This window comes from Lissotriton helveticus, chromosome 1_1 (assembly GCF_964261635.1).
Source record: "Lissotriton helveticus chromosome 1_1, aLisHel1.1, whole genome shotgun sequence".
Classification (NCBI taxonomy): domain Eukaryota; kingdom Metazoa; phylum Chordata; class Amphibia; order Caudata; family Salamandridae; genus Lissotriton; species Lissotriton helveticus.
Window position 1 is genome coordinate 782,151,540 of NC_136057.1, and position 15,941 is coordinate 782,167,480.

The window sequence follows — 15,941 nt, forward strand, 5'->3', positions numbered from 1 at the left end:
CTAAGTTAAGCCTTATTGCTCGGTGTCAGCTACCAAGGGTTGAGCAGGGGACTATTTAATAGAGACCCTATTTAGGACCCAGTACTGTGTTGCTGGCATTGTTGCTGGTATTAAGTGTCTACCTACCACTCACTATATATAACCCACCGCCCAACATGGGTCGATCACCTTTTACAGTAAATGTTTCTACCATCAAACAGGATAGTCATGTGATTGCTCGCAGAGTGAGATGTAGCTTCCTAAAGAAAGATATTTCAATTTGATCCAATGATGTGTCACTACTGTTCTAAATTATTGATCCGCGCTTTACTATCAATCTTGTCTTAAAACCACATTCAGTTTCATCCTTTGGGTGATTTATGTAGCTTTCAGAAGGGAAGAAAACACTCAATAGCCCCCCACAAGACCTAGGCTATCTCCTAAAAACCTTGCTCCATTACATCTTTAAACCCATGCAGGGATTTAACAGAACCTGGATTCCATGTTTTGCAGATGTAGCAAACTCATAGAGAGCATAGACGTTTTGGTGGCAACCAGGCTGCAGCTGCTTACTGGGAGGTGGTGTTTTGCCTTTCTAATCATACAAGTGGGAAAAAAGATTTCTGTAGATGTTTTTAAACATAACATTTCTCACCTCTATTCTCTGAACCAATGAGGATGCATATCCCTTAAAATCTATTAAATCAGCATATTTGTCTTTGTTCATGTTTGCTTTTGAATCTAATATAAAACGTAGTTTCCTATACATGTTTTTATTTATTTTAGTCTTTAGAAGGTTCAATTCCTTTATGCCTGCAATTACTCTTTATTTTACTTTGAGTCATATTTCATACTTTAATGTGCTGTTTTCATTACATTCTTTGAATCATAAACCCACAAGAACGAAAATGCTTCATGCATTATGTTATTGTAGGAAACTCATCATTTCGGCCCTGTTCACCCACATTTCTGACTGATGCTGGTAGTTACTGACTCTGAAAGTGCCCTCGGTTCTGCTAACCAAGCCCAAGAGCAGTGCTCTGTTCTCTAAAGGCATATAGTAATTGGTATATTTCTAATTGGCAAAGACAACCTACCTGTGAGTCCGTATTATATGGTGGTGCATGTAGGTTTTAGTGACCTTCGTAGACTTAATGCACATAAGGGTGTACTGCTGTGATGTCTAATGTAATTTTAAAACCAAACCTGCCTTGCAGGATGGTTTTAAAATACAACTAATTCCATATTTAAATTTGTAAATAGAAGTACTTCCAAAGTCCAAAAATACCATTCTATTACTTAAAAGTCACCCTTTACGGTCTGCCCTATATGCCCCAAGTCTGGGGTGCCTAGTTTTAAAAATCAGGGACAATATAACATATGTTTTATATACCCTGGTAAGGGAAATTAGCCAAATTAGTTGTTCCCCTATTGCAGTGCTGCTAGCCCCATTGACCAACATGGGGAAGGTTTTATTAACCTTTATAAAGTCTATCTTTTCTTTGGGGCTAGCTAACAATATCATTCAACATATTAAAATATTGGTCACATTAAATCCAACAACTTGCCATGGTTGGATATAATGTAACTATTACAAGCACGTTATTGTACTATACTGATGTTAGGAAAAGCAGCCCTGTATGTAACAGTCTTCAACAGCCTAAGCCAAGTTGCTCCCTGAGTAGGCATAGCTAGGGCTGAAGCAATACAACCATTTGGTGATAGGAGATTTGCTTCCTGGAGAAGCCAGTTTCTGAACCCTTGGCCAGAGCTAGTGGATCCTTAAATTTCCCACAGTACCCATCCAGAAGGAAGATCTGTGGGAAAAGGAACTTGTTCGACATCAAGAGTCAAGATGCCATCGTCGACTGGCAAATCGGACTGACCACAATGATTTGTCTCACTGAAAGCTCCGGAGCTACTCGTAGTCAACATCAAGGTTAAAAACTTCCAGGGGCTCACAGAGGCAATGCGCTGCAGCAGGCCACCGTCATCGAATTGAACTTGGGATCCGAGAAGCCCCAGGACCCGCCGAAGAGCCTGTCAAGACTAAGTCCAAAAGTAAACTTTTGATCAGGGACTTAGCCCTCAGTCGTCTAAACTCTAGACTTAGACAGTCACATATAGGGAGCTGAGGTGTGCCCTGAATATACTTGTGGCTCATCACCAGGCTGATGGGCCTTCGTGAGCTAGAGTGGTGGGTGGAGTTCGCAATCACACCTGAAGAGGGCTATGCCTGTCCTCACACAGTCTCCACCCCCTGTAGTGTGTCGGGACCCAGGGCAGGGAAAGGCAGGGTCTTGTGCACTACAACGACTTTCTCTCGAAGTTCACCTGCTTCAAAGGCTGAAGTGGGTATAAGTACTGGGCCTGTGATCATATATGCTCAGAACACATCTGGGTTGAGAACATTCTGCCAGGAAGAAGAGCTGGATACCTGTCAGGAAGGACTGCCACTGTGCTGTTTTCCTTGCTGTGTTGGCCTGCTGCTTGCTTCTTCTGGCCAGGGAGTGAAAGGACTGGACTTTCCGTTCTACATTCTGCTTCCAAGGTTCTTCACAGGCTTGAGTTGAGCTTGCCTCCAGTTAACCAGTCTGAGTGCCATCAAGACTTCGCCTGTCTGCTAAGATGTCCTCCTAGCCAAGTGGTGTCAATTCCAGTTCCTGGGCCCTTGGAGTGAGTTTGGAGTGTTACTAAAAAGAAACAAAGGTATTGACACGGATCGACTCAGAACCAGCGTCTGTCTGAAACTCTGATGCCATGTTGCTGCCTGCACAAAACTATGGTCCCACTCAAAGCACTGACCGTGGCTTGCACCAGAGGCTCCGACGACAATCCAGCTCCTCCAAGGTTCACCACTACACAAGTCTCAAGCACCGCACAATCAAAGTCCTAGCACACTGCTTCAACTCTGATGCCTGTTGTAAGGTGCAACATCGACATCGCATAAAAACAATCCTCATGTCTTGACTCTCGACACCTCGTCGACACCGCTTCAGATCCAAGGTTCCGCTGTGGCAACCGCAGCATAATCTCCCCTTCAGGAGTAAAGAACTAACACGTCACCGCCCTTGCCTGGCAGTAAGGAACTGATGCAGCACCTCCCCTGCAACAGTCAGGAACTGATGTCACACCAACCTCCTTGATATCTCACTTCCTCTGTGTTTTGCATCACCTTTATTTTTCACAATGTCTCCAAGATACTGGACTGGGGGTGTGCCCGGCTCCATAATTGACCCTTTCTCCATCGAGGTCAGACTGACTTTGTAGAGTCATTGACCATGACCAAATAGCCCTGTTTGCCACTATTTTGTTTTATTTCTAAGAGCCAAACTTGATTTAATCTTTAAAAAGTGATATATTGATTTGTGTATGTTGGATGTTTGTTGTTTTGGTCTTGTTTGATTCAGAAAAATATTGCCTATTTTTTAAACATACGTGGAGTCCATTTCTAGTGTTTTCATTGTGTTACTATGTGTGAGTGTGTACAAACACTTTACACATTGCCTCTGGGATAAGCTTGACTGCTCTGGCCAAGTTACCAAGGGGGTGAGCACAGATTAATTTTGGTGTGTAACTTACTTGCCCTGACTGGCGTGGTGGCTCCTGCCTGGCTTAGGTGCATACCCTAGCCAAACAGAAACCCCATTTCAAACAATGTACCTCTTGCAGAGATATTACATGTACCATGCAGCCAAAGAACTAGAACAGTAACTATAACATTCCCGGGAAGAATTCAACACAATGAGTGTCAAATGGCATCAGAGAGAGTGTTGCAGCACGTAGCACATCACTGCATAAGCAATGAATACACAGGTTTCTTTTAATGCCAAAAGCAGAATTGCATTGAGGTAAGAGATGTAGCAGCTAGCACATCAACTTGTACATGGATACATGAAAGTGCCCAAAGAACATCTAGTGATACACAGCATCAAACAGGCCTCCCGTGCCGTCAATTAGCTGAGAGACGCAGGGCTCACAACAGAAGGCGATGTGCAAGGTAAATAAAAACATAGAGGGCCCTATTATATCAGTCAGAAAGCCTCCTACCACATGTCGTCGACTTTCCAACCGACATACAAGGTTTACAGTCCGACCACCTTATTACAATCAAAGCGCTTGGAGTGTAATCAGCGGGTCTGACTGAATGGCTTACAATGAGCTCAAAGAGCCCAACGGCCAGTCAGAACCGCAACATAATTCCTCAAGGACGGCATTTCCGCTGTTGGGACTACAATGTCGGCTTCAGATAGCCTTTCCATGCTGGCCTTTCCGACATGGAAAGGTTGTCCGACAGTGACTTTGGGGGCCTCCTTGCCACCGCAGACTACGGTGGTGGGCCTATCCCTGCACCCTGTGAGGCGCCTGCCACAGGATGCAGGGATTTACACAAACTCCTATTGCTCTATCAGAGCTTGTGCTGCAGTCGGTTAGTGACCGCCGCACAAGCTCCCATAGAAAAATGAGAGTCTACAACTGCACCATGTGCGGTTGTATCTTAATAATGTGGTCAGGGCCACCAACACCAGGTCGGTCAGTTCCGAATCCACGGCGATGTCAGTCAGCGGCAACTCCAACTGACACCATAATGAGGCCCAGATTATTTTGTGGCAGCAGTGCCAGAATCACATTTTCTAAAACATGCTTGCTAAACTCCGGTAATCCCGCTGTCTCAAGGTGAAATCCGCCTTCACGGAAATTGGAAAACTGTAGAATATTCACATTGTAGGTTACAAATAATTTATAGGTACTACTCCTGTGCCACAAGGGTAAATAATACCTTAATTTTTCTCACCACTTATTAAATTCAATCTCCAGATGAAGAAATGTTCAATGCATCCAAAATATAGGCCTTATTTTTAGTAAAATTTCTCTTCCTCTATTGCCGTACTGTCTGGAGACTGTCTTGAATGCTCAGGTGCCTACCCTGCTGCTTGAATCGTGCTTCTACACTTGAATACAGGACTATCAGAGTGATACAAAGGACTAGTTTGCTGGTATCCTGACCAGGACCTCAGCGATATAAAAAGTTTAACCATCTTAAACCCGCACCTGGGCCCAGCCCAAGTGAGTCCTAATCCCCCAAGCGGTTCCCATCTAGTCCTGAACCTTTTGTAGTGTGCTAAGATAGGAAAAATCTAAAACTTGGGATTTAGAACATTTGTGGCTAAAAAAAGCTCTGAGACTCATGGGAAGTCCACGAACAACCTGCTTGTCTATCCCCACAAGGTGCATCTCTGGTCAGCCTGACTTCACAGCAGCTCCTGCTACGATCTTCTCCACAGCAGCACATTCTGTTCAGTGGTCCAACACCAAAGGGGTAACCAGCCTTGTAGAACTCTCATCGGCTACAGACTCCAGGTTCATCCAGTTGGAAATTTTTGACTTCCAAGAAAAGAGATAAGGGGTATATTTAGAAGCCCTCACCACCACTGGAGTGTCGCTTTTTTTGTCGCTCCGCTGGCACAGCACCATTTTTCATATTTACAAGGTGGCGCTAAGCCACTTCGTGTGGCTTAACGCCACCTTGTAAATAAACCCCTTCCTCTGAGGCAAAGGGGTGTGCAATGGGTGTTGCTGTGGGTGTTCCACCTCAGCATCCATTGCTTTTTGACACTGTCCCAGATTTACAAAGCTGAGGCAGCACCAAAAACTAACACCATAGATTACAGGGTTTTTGGAATCGTGTTTATCTTGAACTTTCAATACTTGCTGCATTCTGCAGCACACATGTACAGTGCAAATTGCCATTATTGATTGTTTATGTGCAGGAATAGGGTCCCTTCCTGCACATAAACAGTCTCCCCTACAGGGCAGGCACCCTTGCAACATGGTGTCAGAGTGCCTGCTCCAGTGCTAGGGGAAACACAGGGGTGTGCCTTATTCTTTTAAATATAGTGCATCCCGGCGTAAAATGTCAGAGTGCAGTGGTGGCAAATTTTGGCACAGCTCTGCACTCCTGCATTTTATTATAAATATGCCTTTAATTCTGAATATGCAAATCTTCACCACAACTTTACCCAGCTGCTCCCGATTACAATACTCCCTCTTCAGACACCACCTGCAGCCTTGCCCCTCTAAAATGTACCTTCTCAGAACAATTTTCTGACAAATTCCAAGTTTGAAGGTAATTGTTGACTGGACCCAATACACTATTTTTATTGAACCTGCACTCCATCGTGGATGGTCTTATTTTTCGACCTAACCCGGTCTCATGCAACTAGATGTCCACTGTTGACACTTTGATCTTCTAGCGGCTAGCTTTTATCCTAGGCTTTCAAAATGTATAACTCCAGTTCTAAAGACAGGATTCCATTTTTGTTGTTTTGATGTCAAATATTTTTTCAAATTGACTTTATTTTTCTTACATTAGTGTGGATTTTTTTCTTGTGTTGTGTTTTTACATAATTACTGTTTGTGTGCTGCATAAATGCTTTACACATTCCCTCTAAGTTACGCCTGACTGCTTTTGTGTCAAGCTATCAGAGGGTTTAGAGCAAGTTAATTTATGACTTTTGTGGTTCACCCTGACAGGGATTGTCAGTGTTGCTTGAATATGGGTCACCCCCTTTCTACAAATAACCCGTATTCTCATGGCAATTCATCATGCATTGTTTATTACTTCACATATTAGATATATGGCATTAAGCTATGTGCAAGGGAGGGTTGCCCTAGGCCAAACTCCCATAGGTGCTAAGCCTCCCTCGCTACCCAACGTCCAGCCAGGTCCTGCTCCCATCTCCACATTGGCATCCAACTGCCTCTGCACTTGGGCTTCGATCATGTGCAGCAGCGGGACCACCCTCAGCTGTTCATGAAATTTAGCTCTGTGCAGCGTGAGTTTAGACGCAGGGCTAGGCCCTCCTCCCAACCTCTCATGGGTGCCCTACACCTCACAGGTGCCCAGATAGGCTGCTGTGTACTGCTTTCATCCATGTGCAGTGGTGGGTCCGCTTTGCACCCAACCAAAGCCAAGTGGCCAATTCCCATTGCACACAGCTTATGGCCTGAACAATGCCAGTTGCCCGCAAGGTCTGCTCCGTGATTATCCATTAGTAGCTTTGATGGGACAGTATTTTTGTAAAACATATTTAGAACATGATATTCATGTCAGATAATATTTTGTCTTTGATATCGTTGTACCACTCAAAAGGGAAACATGTCCTTAGGGCAAATTCGTGTTTCAGAGAGTGGGGCTACTGTGACAGGTTGCATGATTTGGTTATGACCTTGTTCTCTGTTTTGAACATGTAGTCTGTGCTTTGACCTCTGCCCAAATGAACATGAATATTTGGACATGTGTTGACTATAAACCATCCTCGGTAAACCACTGTCAATATCGATTTCTACAATTTTGCAAGAAAAAAAGGATAATTTTGTATTCTCAGCCATGATCAGATCTTACCGTTTACCCAATTATGGCAAACAGTTCAATGATATTAGTTCAACATTTATGAATTAAGCAGAGAAATTTCCGGATCTTTCCTGTCATATGTCTCTCACATAACACTAGACTATTATTGCTATTTTGTCAACTACTAATGTACCATGGTACTGATAGAGCAATCAGCCAATAAACTAAGGAAAATGTTAGATGTACTAAACAAAACAGTGCAAGGCAGTGCAGCTACCAAAGTTCATGTGCTCAGTTGCACTGGACAAGAGGGCATCACAAAGCCATATTCCCTAAGAGGGAGATTTACAAGCCCCTTGCGACACATTTACGCCGCTGTTGCGTCACTTCTGTGATGCAGCGGCGGTGTAAACTATGCGCCACGTTGCACCTTATTTACAACGTGACACATCTAGGGAGATGCGTCATGTTGTAAAGCCCTGCGTCACATGAAACCTCCGCCAACAATGATTGACATTTGTTTGCCCTTGTACCGAGCTAACCTGTGATGACCTTGTTGCAGGCTGGCTGCTGCTTGCTGCAGTGTAAAGCCCGAAGCAGTCATGCTGCTGGCCAATAGACTGCCAGTGGCTGCTGGATGCACTGCAGGACACACAATTCTACCTCGTGTGGTTAGTCAAAGAAATAAAAGTCTGAAGTCAGAGCAACACATCGTTGACAGAGCAACTGGTAACCTCGCTCTAAATCGTAATTTCATTTTCAGTTGATGTCTCAAATGCAGCCACAATAACCATAAAGGAAGAATTGGTAACAATTTATTGAACTGAAACTTTTTTACTTAACTGAACGGAATGTATTGCACTAAAGAAATAGATTGCGGCTAGGTTATGTTTCAAGAACTGAAACTGTGCTCGATTCCAGGATGCTTAAGCAACCCTTTGAGCAATCATCATTACACAGTATTACTCACTTATAGAAGAACCTATGCAGACGCAGCACACTGCAGCCCAATAGTGTCGGCTCGAAATGCGTAACGTTTATATTATCCACTTCTATCTAGTACTCCACGTTTTAACAGCCCTTTCTTCTACACGTTTCCCATGTCTCGACTTTCTAAATATTACTTGTTTATATTTAATGCTACCAACTGTATCCACCTCATGAGGATGAAATGCTAAATCGGTCAGGGTAATTCACACCCGTGACCTGCAGGTGAAAGGGATGTCATGATTAATTGCTCATTTCACTGAGTCATCTTGCTGGCATACCACTCTGCACCTATGCAGACATTTCAATGCATGCTGCACAAACTCGTTGCTATAAATGGGTAAAGGCAACATGTACTTTACAGCAAGTCACTCTGTGTAAGAACGGAACTAGTTAGGCAGCAATCCCCATATGATCCATCAGGATGTCTCTAAAAAGTGCTTCCTAAGTTTATTTTTGAAAATTAATTTTCTTAACCAAATTCAGTGTGTATGCATGTTTCTTTCAGGCTGTTATTGCCATGTTAGATTCACGGTCCAGAAAAAGAATACATCAATCGGTTGTTACTCCAAATTCAGGAGTACAGGAATTCCATCTATTTTTATCTATTTTTATTTACAGAATTCAGTTAAATCAAATTTTCAATTCCTAATTTCTTACACGGGTGACTGATTTTAATAAAAAACATTCGTTGCAATGCATTTTATGCTTTAACATTGCAAGTATTTCCTCATTGCCCTCGAGTTCATTCCTAACCACATTTCCTTACCATTTTCAGAACTATTCATATCCTCATCCATACAATAGCACTACTGAAGGTATGATTTGTGATTGCTAAAGATTTACGTTAACTTACAAAGTACATTAATATATATCACATTTGAAACATTTTAACGAGTAAACACAATAGTGGTGTCATGTAGTTATTAGACTACTGTAAAAATGTGTGTTAGTGAACACCTTTATATCTGCACATAACATCAAATGACAATCATGTACAGTATTTTGAGGGACATCAGTAATGGCACTGGTAATAACAAATGAAACAAGCACTGGTCAATGCATTAATTTTCGCTTATGTCATTAATAATAGTTAGTTTTTTGTTGTTAGTTTTAGTTTGTTGAATAGATGTGTAATATAAGTTATTAAAACTGAGGTAAATTCACAAAATGATTCTTCCCAAAAACATGAGAATTATTTGAAAGGCGTCGTAGAATTACTTTAATGCCCTCCAAGGGACCATAATATGACAGTCACCATGTTAAAAATACGAGCTGCTGGACCAACAATATTTTACAAAATGCGTGGTAAAGAACAAGATAAGCACTTTAAAGGCATCAGAAGAAAATATTTGTAAATAACCAAATAAATGTTCCCAAAAAATGCATGCCCCTGCCATGAGAGTATTTTACTAAATGTCTTTTCCCAAAAACGCAAACATTATTTGAAAGAAGTCTGAGGCACTAATGTAATAATCTCACAAAATTAATGTTCCCGAAAATGATATAATTTTGAAAGGCATCATAGGCACCAATGTACTAAATAAAAGAAAAGTGCAAAGTTAAACCAGCAAACACACATAAAATGTGTGCTTCTGCCATGACCATATTTGACAAAAGAAATGTTCCCCAAAACAAGTTTATTATTTTAAAGTCGTCAGAAACAAAATAAATAAATGAAAGAAAGGGCCAATTTACATTAAAAAACTTGCAGGCAGCAAACAGGCATACACTGCATGCTGGTGCCACAGCAATATTTCACAGACTGTGTGGTACATTGAACAAGCTAATTAACAGCCGTGGTCGGTAGTGGGATGACTGCAAGGTGGTGACGTGGGGAGGGGCAGGGTGGGGGGGGGGGGTGGTAATGTATGGATTACGGAGTTTTACAGGTAAGTAAACATATAAATAAATAAAACGAATTTTGTTGTGTGCACTGCATCGCATTTGGTGATGCAGTGCACGCAACGAAATTCGTTTTATTTATTTATATGTTTACTTACCTGTAAAACTCCGTAATCCATACATTACCACCCCCCACCCTGCCCCCCCCCCTCCCCACATAACCGCCCTGAATGTCATCCCACTACCGACCATTGCAGCTAACTAATACAGTTAAAATAAAAAAACTAAATCGACAGTCAGCAACATGCATAAAATGCCACGAAAATATTTAACTGATTGCGTATAAACTTACATAATGAAAGTTCCCAAAACCATGAGAATTACTTGAAAGACGTTGGACGCCCGAGTATAATAAATTAAAGAAAGGTGCAAAGTTGAAACAAAAAATATGCAGACAGCAAACTCACATGCAGTGTGTGCTGCTGCCACGAGGATTTTTCACGGAATGTGCAGTACAAAGAAGACATCAATGGTAAAAAAAATATATATATATCTAAATTGACATTCAGCAACACGCACAAGACAAAATCTTCCACTGATTGCATGGTCGCCAAAGCGAGATAGTATTTCAAAGGCATAAATGCATGGTCTAAAATATGACACAATTAGTTTGAAGATGTCGGAGAACAAGAATGTAACAAGCAACTTTGAAATGCGTGCAGACAGGACTAGAGAAACCACAAAACACAAGCAAGCTCTAAATGTATGCTGTGCAGCCTTAACGAAAAAAAGAAAAAAGTTCCAGCTGTCAAACTGGCGAATGGGAATGAGCACTTCGGCCTCGGGAAACTGATAAGAGAAGCACAGAAGGTAGAATAGGCTTCAACCAATAAAAGGGAGGAAAAGTAAAGTGGCAAGCACAGCAACCAATAAGAAGAGCAGGTGGGATGTAAGTACCTTTTAAGATATATTGAATACAATAGATTTCACAAGCACAGTTTTGGACTCGGGGTCTCTGGTTGTCACAGGTATGCACTTGCGACAAACAGGGACCCTCTCCTCCCGTCAGGGCAAGGGAACTACTCCTTCGAATAACCCCTGCTCACCCTCTAGGTAGTGTGGCGCGAGCAGACAAGGCTAAGCCTCAGGACGATAGTTAGTTAAGCATTTATGATCACGCACAGTAAACCCACTGACCCACCACAAATGGACACCAGTCATAAGGTTGTATCAAAAATATGTAGACTTTATATAAAAGATATATTCAAGCAGGATTATCACAAGACCATATAACGTTTAGCGGTTTGAGGCCACCAGATTTAAATAGGCAATTAGTCTTTAAATGTTCGTTGTTCAGCAATGTACGATGACATGGAAAACAGAACGTTGCCGACCCTGGATCCGATATGAACTTGAGACGGGGTTCAAGTGTACCTTGCTGTGGAAGTCCGAGGCGTTTCAGGCTCGGCTACTGGTGAGGGCTGATCCGGGACGAGGCCGACGGTTCTCCAGAGGATCTCTCCGACTCGGGGCCCCTCGAGGTGCGAGGGGGATGAGCAGGACTGTGGAGGGTTGTGGCAATTCGGGATCTGATGCAGCTCACGGGGCGAGGCGCCGTTCAGGCCTGCGGGACGTACTACTTCTTAGCACGCCGGGTCGTACTCGTGGATCTGTGAAGGGCGTCGCGTTCCCGGGCAGACGGGTGCAGCACCAGGCTTCCGGTACCACGGTACGGGGAGGCCTTTCTTGAGATGCGGCACGAGCCTTGGTATGCAGGAGGGCAAAGCAAGACAGTTAGGTACGTGTCGACGTCCGGACCGTCCGAGGCTATGGGATGCTCTCCCTGCAGTTTCTGGCGGGAGAAGATGAGAGGCGCACCACGCGCTCCGTTACCAGGCGAGGTGACAGGAGAGTGGGCGGCCCGGCACTGAAACGAAGAGCGACTCAGGGATGAGCGGGGCTCTCTGCGGCGGGGCGGCCAGGCTCCAAGCTGTCACGACCTTGGGAGGGGCAAAGGCACCCGAGTCACAACTCCAGTGAGGGAATAAGAACTTAAGGCCCAACAGCAGACGGGCACAAGCAGAATAGAACCCAATGGTCCTGGGGTTCTGGTCAGGGGGCAAGCTCGATATCAAGCCCTTGGAGATCGTTTCAGACACAAGTCTTCAAAGTCCTATCTGGTCTTTTCCTCTCCGTTCTCAGCAAGGCACCACTGCAGGCCAGTCCTACAGGATACAGACTGGTTTCCGTCCTTCAGCTTCTCTCGGTCCTTCTAGTCAGGCAGAGGTTCGTCGTGGTCAAAACTGGATCTGATTTGCAAGGAGCGGAGCTCCTACCTTTATACTGCGTTTCTTTTGTCTTTGCAGGCCAGGGGGCCTGAGCCTGGTTCAACCCGGTTTTGGAGTACTCTGTTGACAGGAAGCTGCCGTCTTCTTTCAGGGTGCAGGGCAGGGACATCAGACGCTCCGCAGCAGGTGGAGCCAGCATTGTGGTGGTGGAGCACAACCCCATCTACAGTCAAGGACTACTCCACCCACTCATCCTGGTGTAAGCACCCTATTCACCACCTGGAGGCCCAGACTGTCCCCGGGAATTCCCCAGCCCTGTCACTCATACAAACCAGACAACAGATACACATCCTGGCAGAGGCGGGCTGAATAGTTAGGCGAGCAAAGGCTAACTTTCTAAAAGTAACGTTTGCAAACACAGGATATTAAAATAAACCTTACCAAAGGAAGTATTTTATTATTCTGAGTTCAGGCATACTAAACTCGACATGCTACCGTGTTCCCTGAGCCTGCCGGGACTACAGCGTGTAGTAATTCCGACAGCCCATCTTGGCCTAAGAGAACAGGTAGTCCTTCAATAGTGAAGAGCGAAGAAGGGCGGTAATTCACTATTAGGACATGTCACACACCAGGCTTGTCCTTCCTTATTCTTACAATGCACCCTGCCCGTGGGCCTACCATAGGCGGGATGTATGACATTACAACGCATGCTTTTACCACGCTTGCTGTTACAACGCAGTTTTTACAACACATGCTGTTACAACGCATAGCGCTTTGGGGTGCTGGATAGTGAATAGTTTAATTTACTATTCCAACTCCAGTCCCCGTGGATAGTAGGGAAGGTGTTGGATAGTAAATTAAAACTATTCCCTATCCTAGAGCGCCCCCCAGTGCAATGCGTTGTAATGGTTTTCGTTGTAAAACCTGCGTTGTAAAAGCACTGCGTTGTAAAAGTTCCGTTGTAAAGGATGTTTCCCCCATAGGGGTGACTAACATGAAGTTAAGAGAAGGATTAGTGACTGGCAAGTGTGGGCACTTGCGCAGTCAGCGCAACAGTACCAGACTGCACGCAGGGTCTGCAATGGCGGACCCGAGACAAATGTTACGAGGCCGCTTCTGTGGGTGGCGCAACCAGCGCTGCAAGCCCACTAGCGGCATTTGTATTTACCAGCCCCGGCACTCCTCGTGCACTTTTCTGGAGACTGACAGTAAACTAAATAAGCCAATCGTGGAAATCAATCATGGTTACATTTTATATTTGGAGCACTTGCACTGCGGCACGGATCGGCCGTGGCGCAGTGCCCTGAGCAGCGAACACCAACAAAACATCTGAGGCACATCAGCAAAAAGTGGAAGGGAGACTCACACCAAGGTGCCAGGTCTAACACACAGCACAAGCAAAAACGAAAAATTAAGAATACATGTACATCATTAAATATTTTCAAGCTAGGGCTCTGGATATTACTTACATGGTTACAATGGCTGATTGAAAAGATATAGACAGTTTCACTTAATTTTACACGAGAATCAAAAAAGAGCTCACAAAGAATTTTGCAGTTTTTTTCTGTTTTATTTGGTAGTTCAAACAGTGATATGAATTTCCTTATGTGCGCCAGTGCATGTTTGCCCCATTGTAGGGTACACATTCACATCCCCACCATCTAAATGTGGTGGAGAAGCAGTTCTTCATCACAGCACATCAGCTCGCTCCCTAGCAAGTGCATACTATTATGGTTTTGCTGAGTGATACATTCAAATATTTGATTTTTATTACACTTTTTATTAGGTGACATGAAGTGCAAGCCAGATTGTCACTGAAAAACAATAAAATGTCTTAATAAAAGGTAACAGGCAGGCACTTAAAGGGACAGTTGGAGGTTGGTGTCTAAAGGGGCAAAATTTGGCACAGCAGGGATCGAACAGAAGCTGCCAAGGTGCACCGGTAAACCTATTGCCCCTTGAAGTCCCTCATTGCAGTGGGAACAGTCTTCAAACTGAAGATTTAACAAAGTCAATTAAGTTTCAATAAATATCACCTTGACTCAACTTGGGCAACTTGGCCTTAGCAACAAGACTGCACTCATTGAGTTGTTGCCCGTAACAAATAAAACAATCAGCAATGTAATTAAAGAAATAAACGATGTAAATATCAAAACCAAATAAAAAAAGAGATAATTATGAAAACAAATAAATCAATAGAGAATTGTTGGATTTAAAGCTTAGGAAAGAAGTTAAAATGCCCCACTAAAAAGAAATCCAGAAGATTTGATTGAAAGTCAATAGATAACAGATCGAGACGAAGTCAAATAAGGATATAGGCACCTCATGCGGGAAACTAATAAAAGCAAATGGTTGGATTGAAGTGTGTATTTGGACCTTGTAAATCTTTGCACCTTTGCACTTAGAAGGTTTAAGATCAACGATGCCTGAGACTAGTTTGAAAGGCTACTTTGGTGCGTGGCCCAAGCAGCGCTGCAAGCCCACCTGTAGCATTTAATTTACTGGGTATATGAGATACCACTGTACAGGAACTGCTAAGTAAATTAAATATGCCAAACAGTGTAGACCAATCTTACCAAGTTTACCATAGAGAGCACATGCACTTTAGCACTGAACAGCAGTGATTAAGCGCCCAGATTCATAAAACCACCAACAACAGGTAAGAAGAAATACAGGATGAAGGCAAAAGGTTCTGGGATGACCCTGCAAAAAGTGCTAAGTCCAATAAGTTTCTTGTTAATTCCGGCGCAGAGTGCATTGCTATAGTCCAGTCTGCTACTGATGAGAATGTGCATGACAGTTTTTCTGGATTCATAGGGGATCCATCTTAACGTCTTTCGAAGCAGGCGGAGGGTGTTGAAGAAGGTTGATGATAGGGTGTTGATCTGGCGGTTCATTGTGAGTGATGAGTCTAGTATGATTCTGAGTTTCCTTGCGCGGTCCGCCGGGGTGGGGTAACTTCTGAGGGTGGTGGGCCACCAGGAATTAACCCATGTGGAGGGGGTGGAGCCAAGGATGAGGATTTCTATTTTCAGGCAGCTGTTCTTCATCCAGGTGGTGGTGGCTTTCATCCCTTCTTGGAAGTTGCGTTTGCTGATGTTGGGTTTGATGGTGATGGAGAGGATAAGCTGGGTGTCGTCGGTGTAAGAGACAATGTTGAGCCTGTGGCTCCTGACAATAGTTGTAGCTGTAGATGTTGAATTGGGTGGGGCTGTGGGTGGTGCCCTTGGGCACTCCACATTTGGTCTTTGTCAGTTCTGAGAGGTAGGGCAGGAGTCTGACTCACTGAAATCTGCAGATGAGGAATAAGCAAACCCAGTCGAGGGCCTTGCCACGGATGGTGCGGTGGGAGACGATGTCGAGAGCAGCCGAAAGGTCCAGGAGGATGAGAGCTGCTGATTCGCCCTGGTCGAGGAGGGAGTAGATGTCATCAGTGGCACGAGTAGGGTGGTCTCGTGCTGTGGCTTCTGCGGAATCTGGATGGGGGA

General features: G+C 43.9%; 1 protein-coding gene across 2 annotated transcripts in view; it reads left to right on the forward strand.

The window, feature by feature from the left end:
* TFEC (transcription factor EC) overlaps positions 1-15,941 on the forward strand; it is a 327,748-nt gene that overhangs the window by 10,981 nt on the left and 300,826 nt on the right. The window lies entirely within an intron of this gene.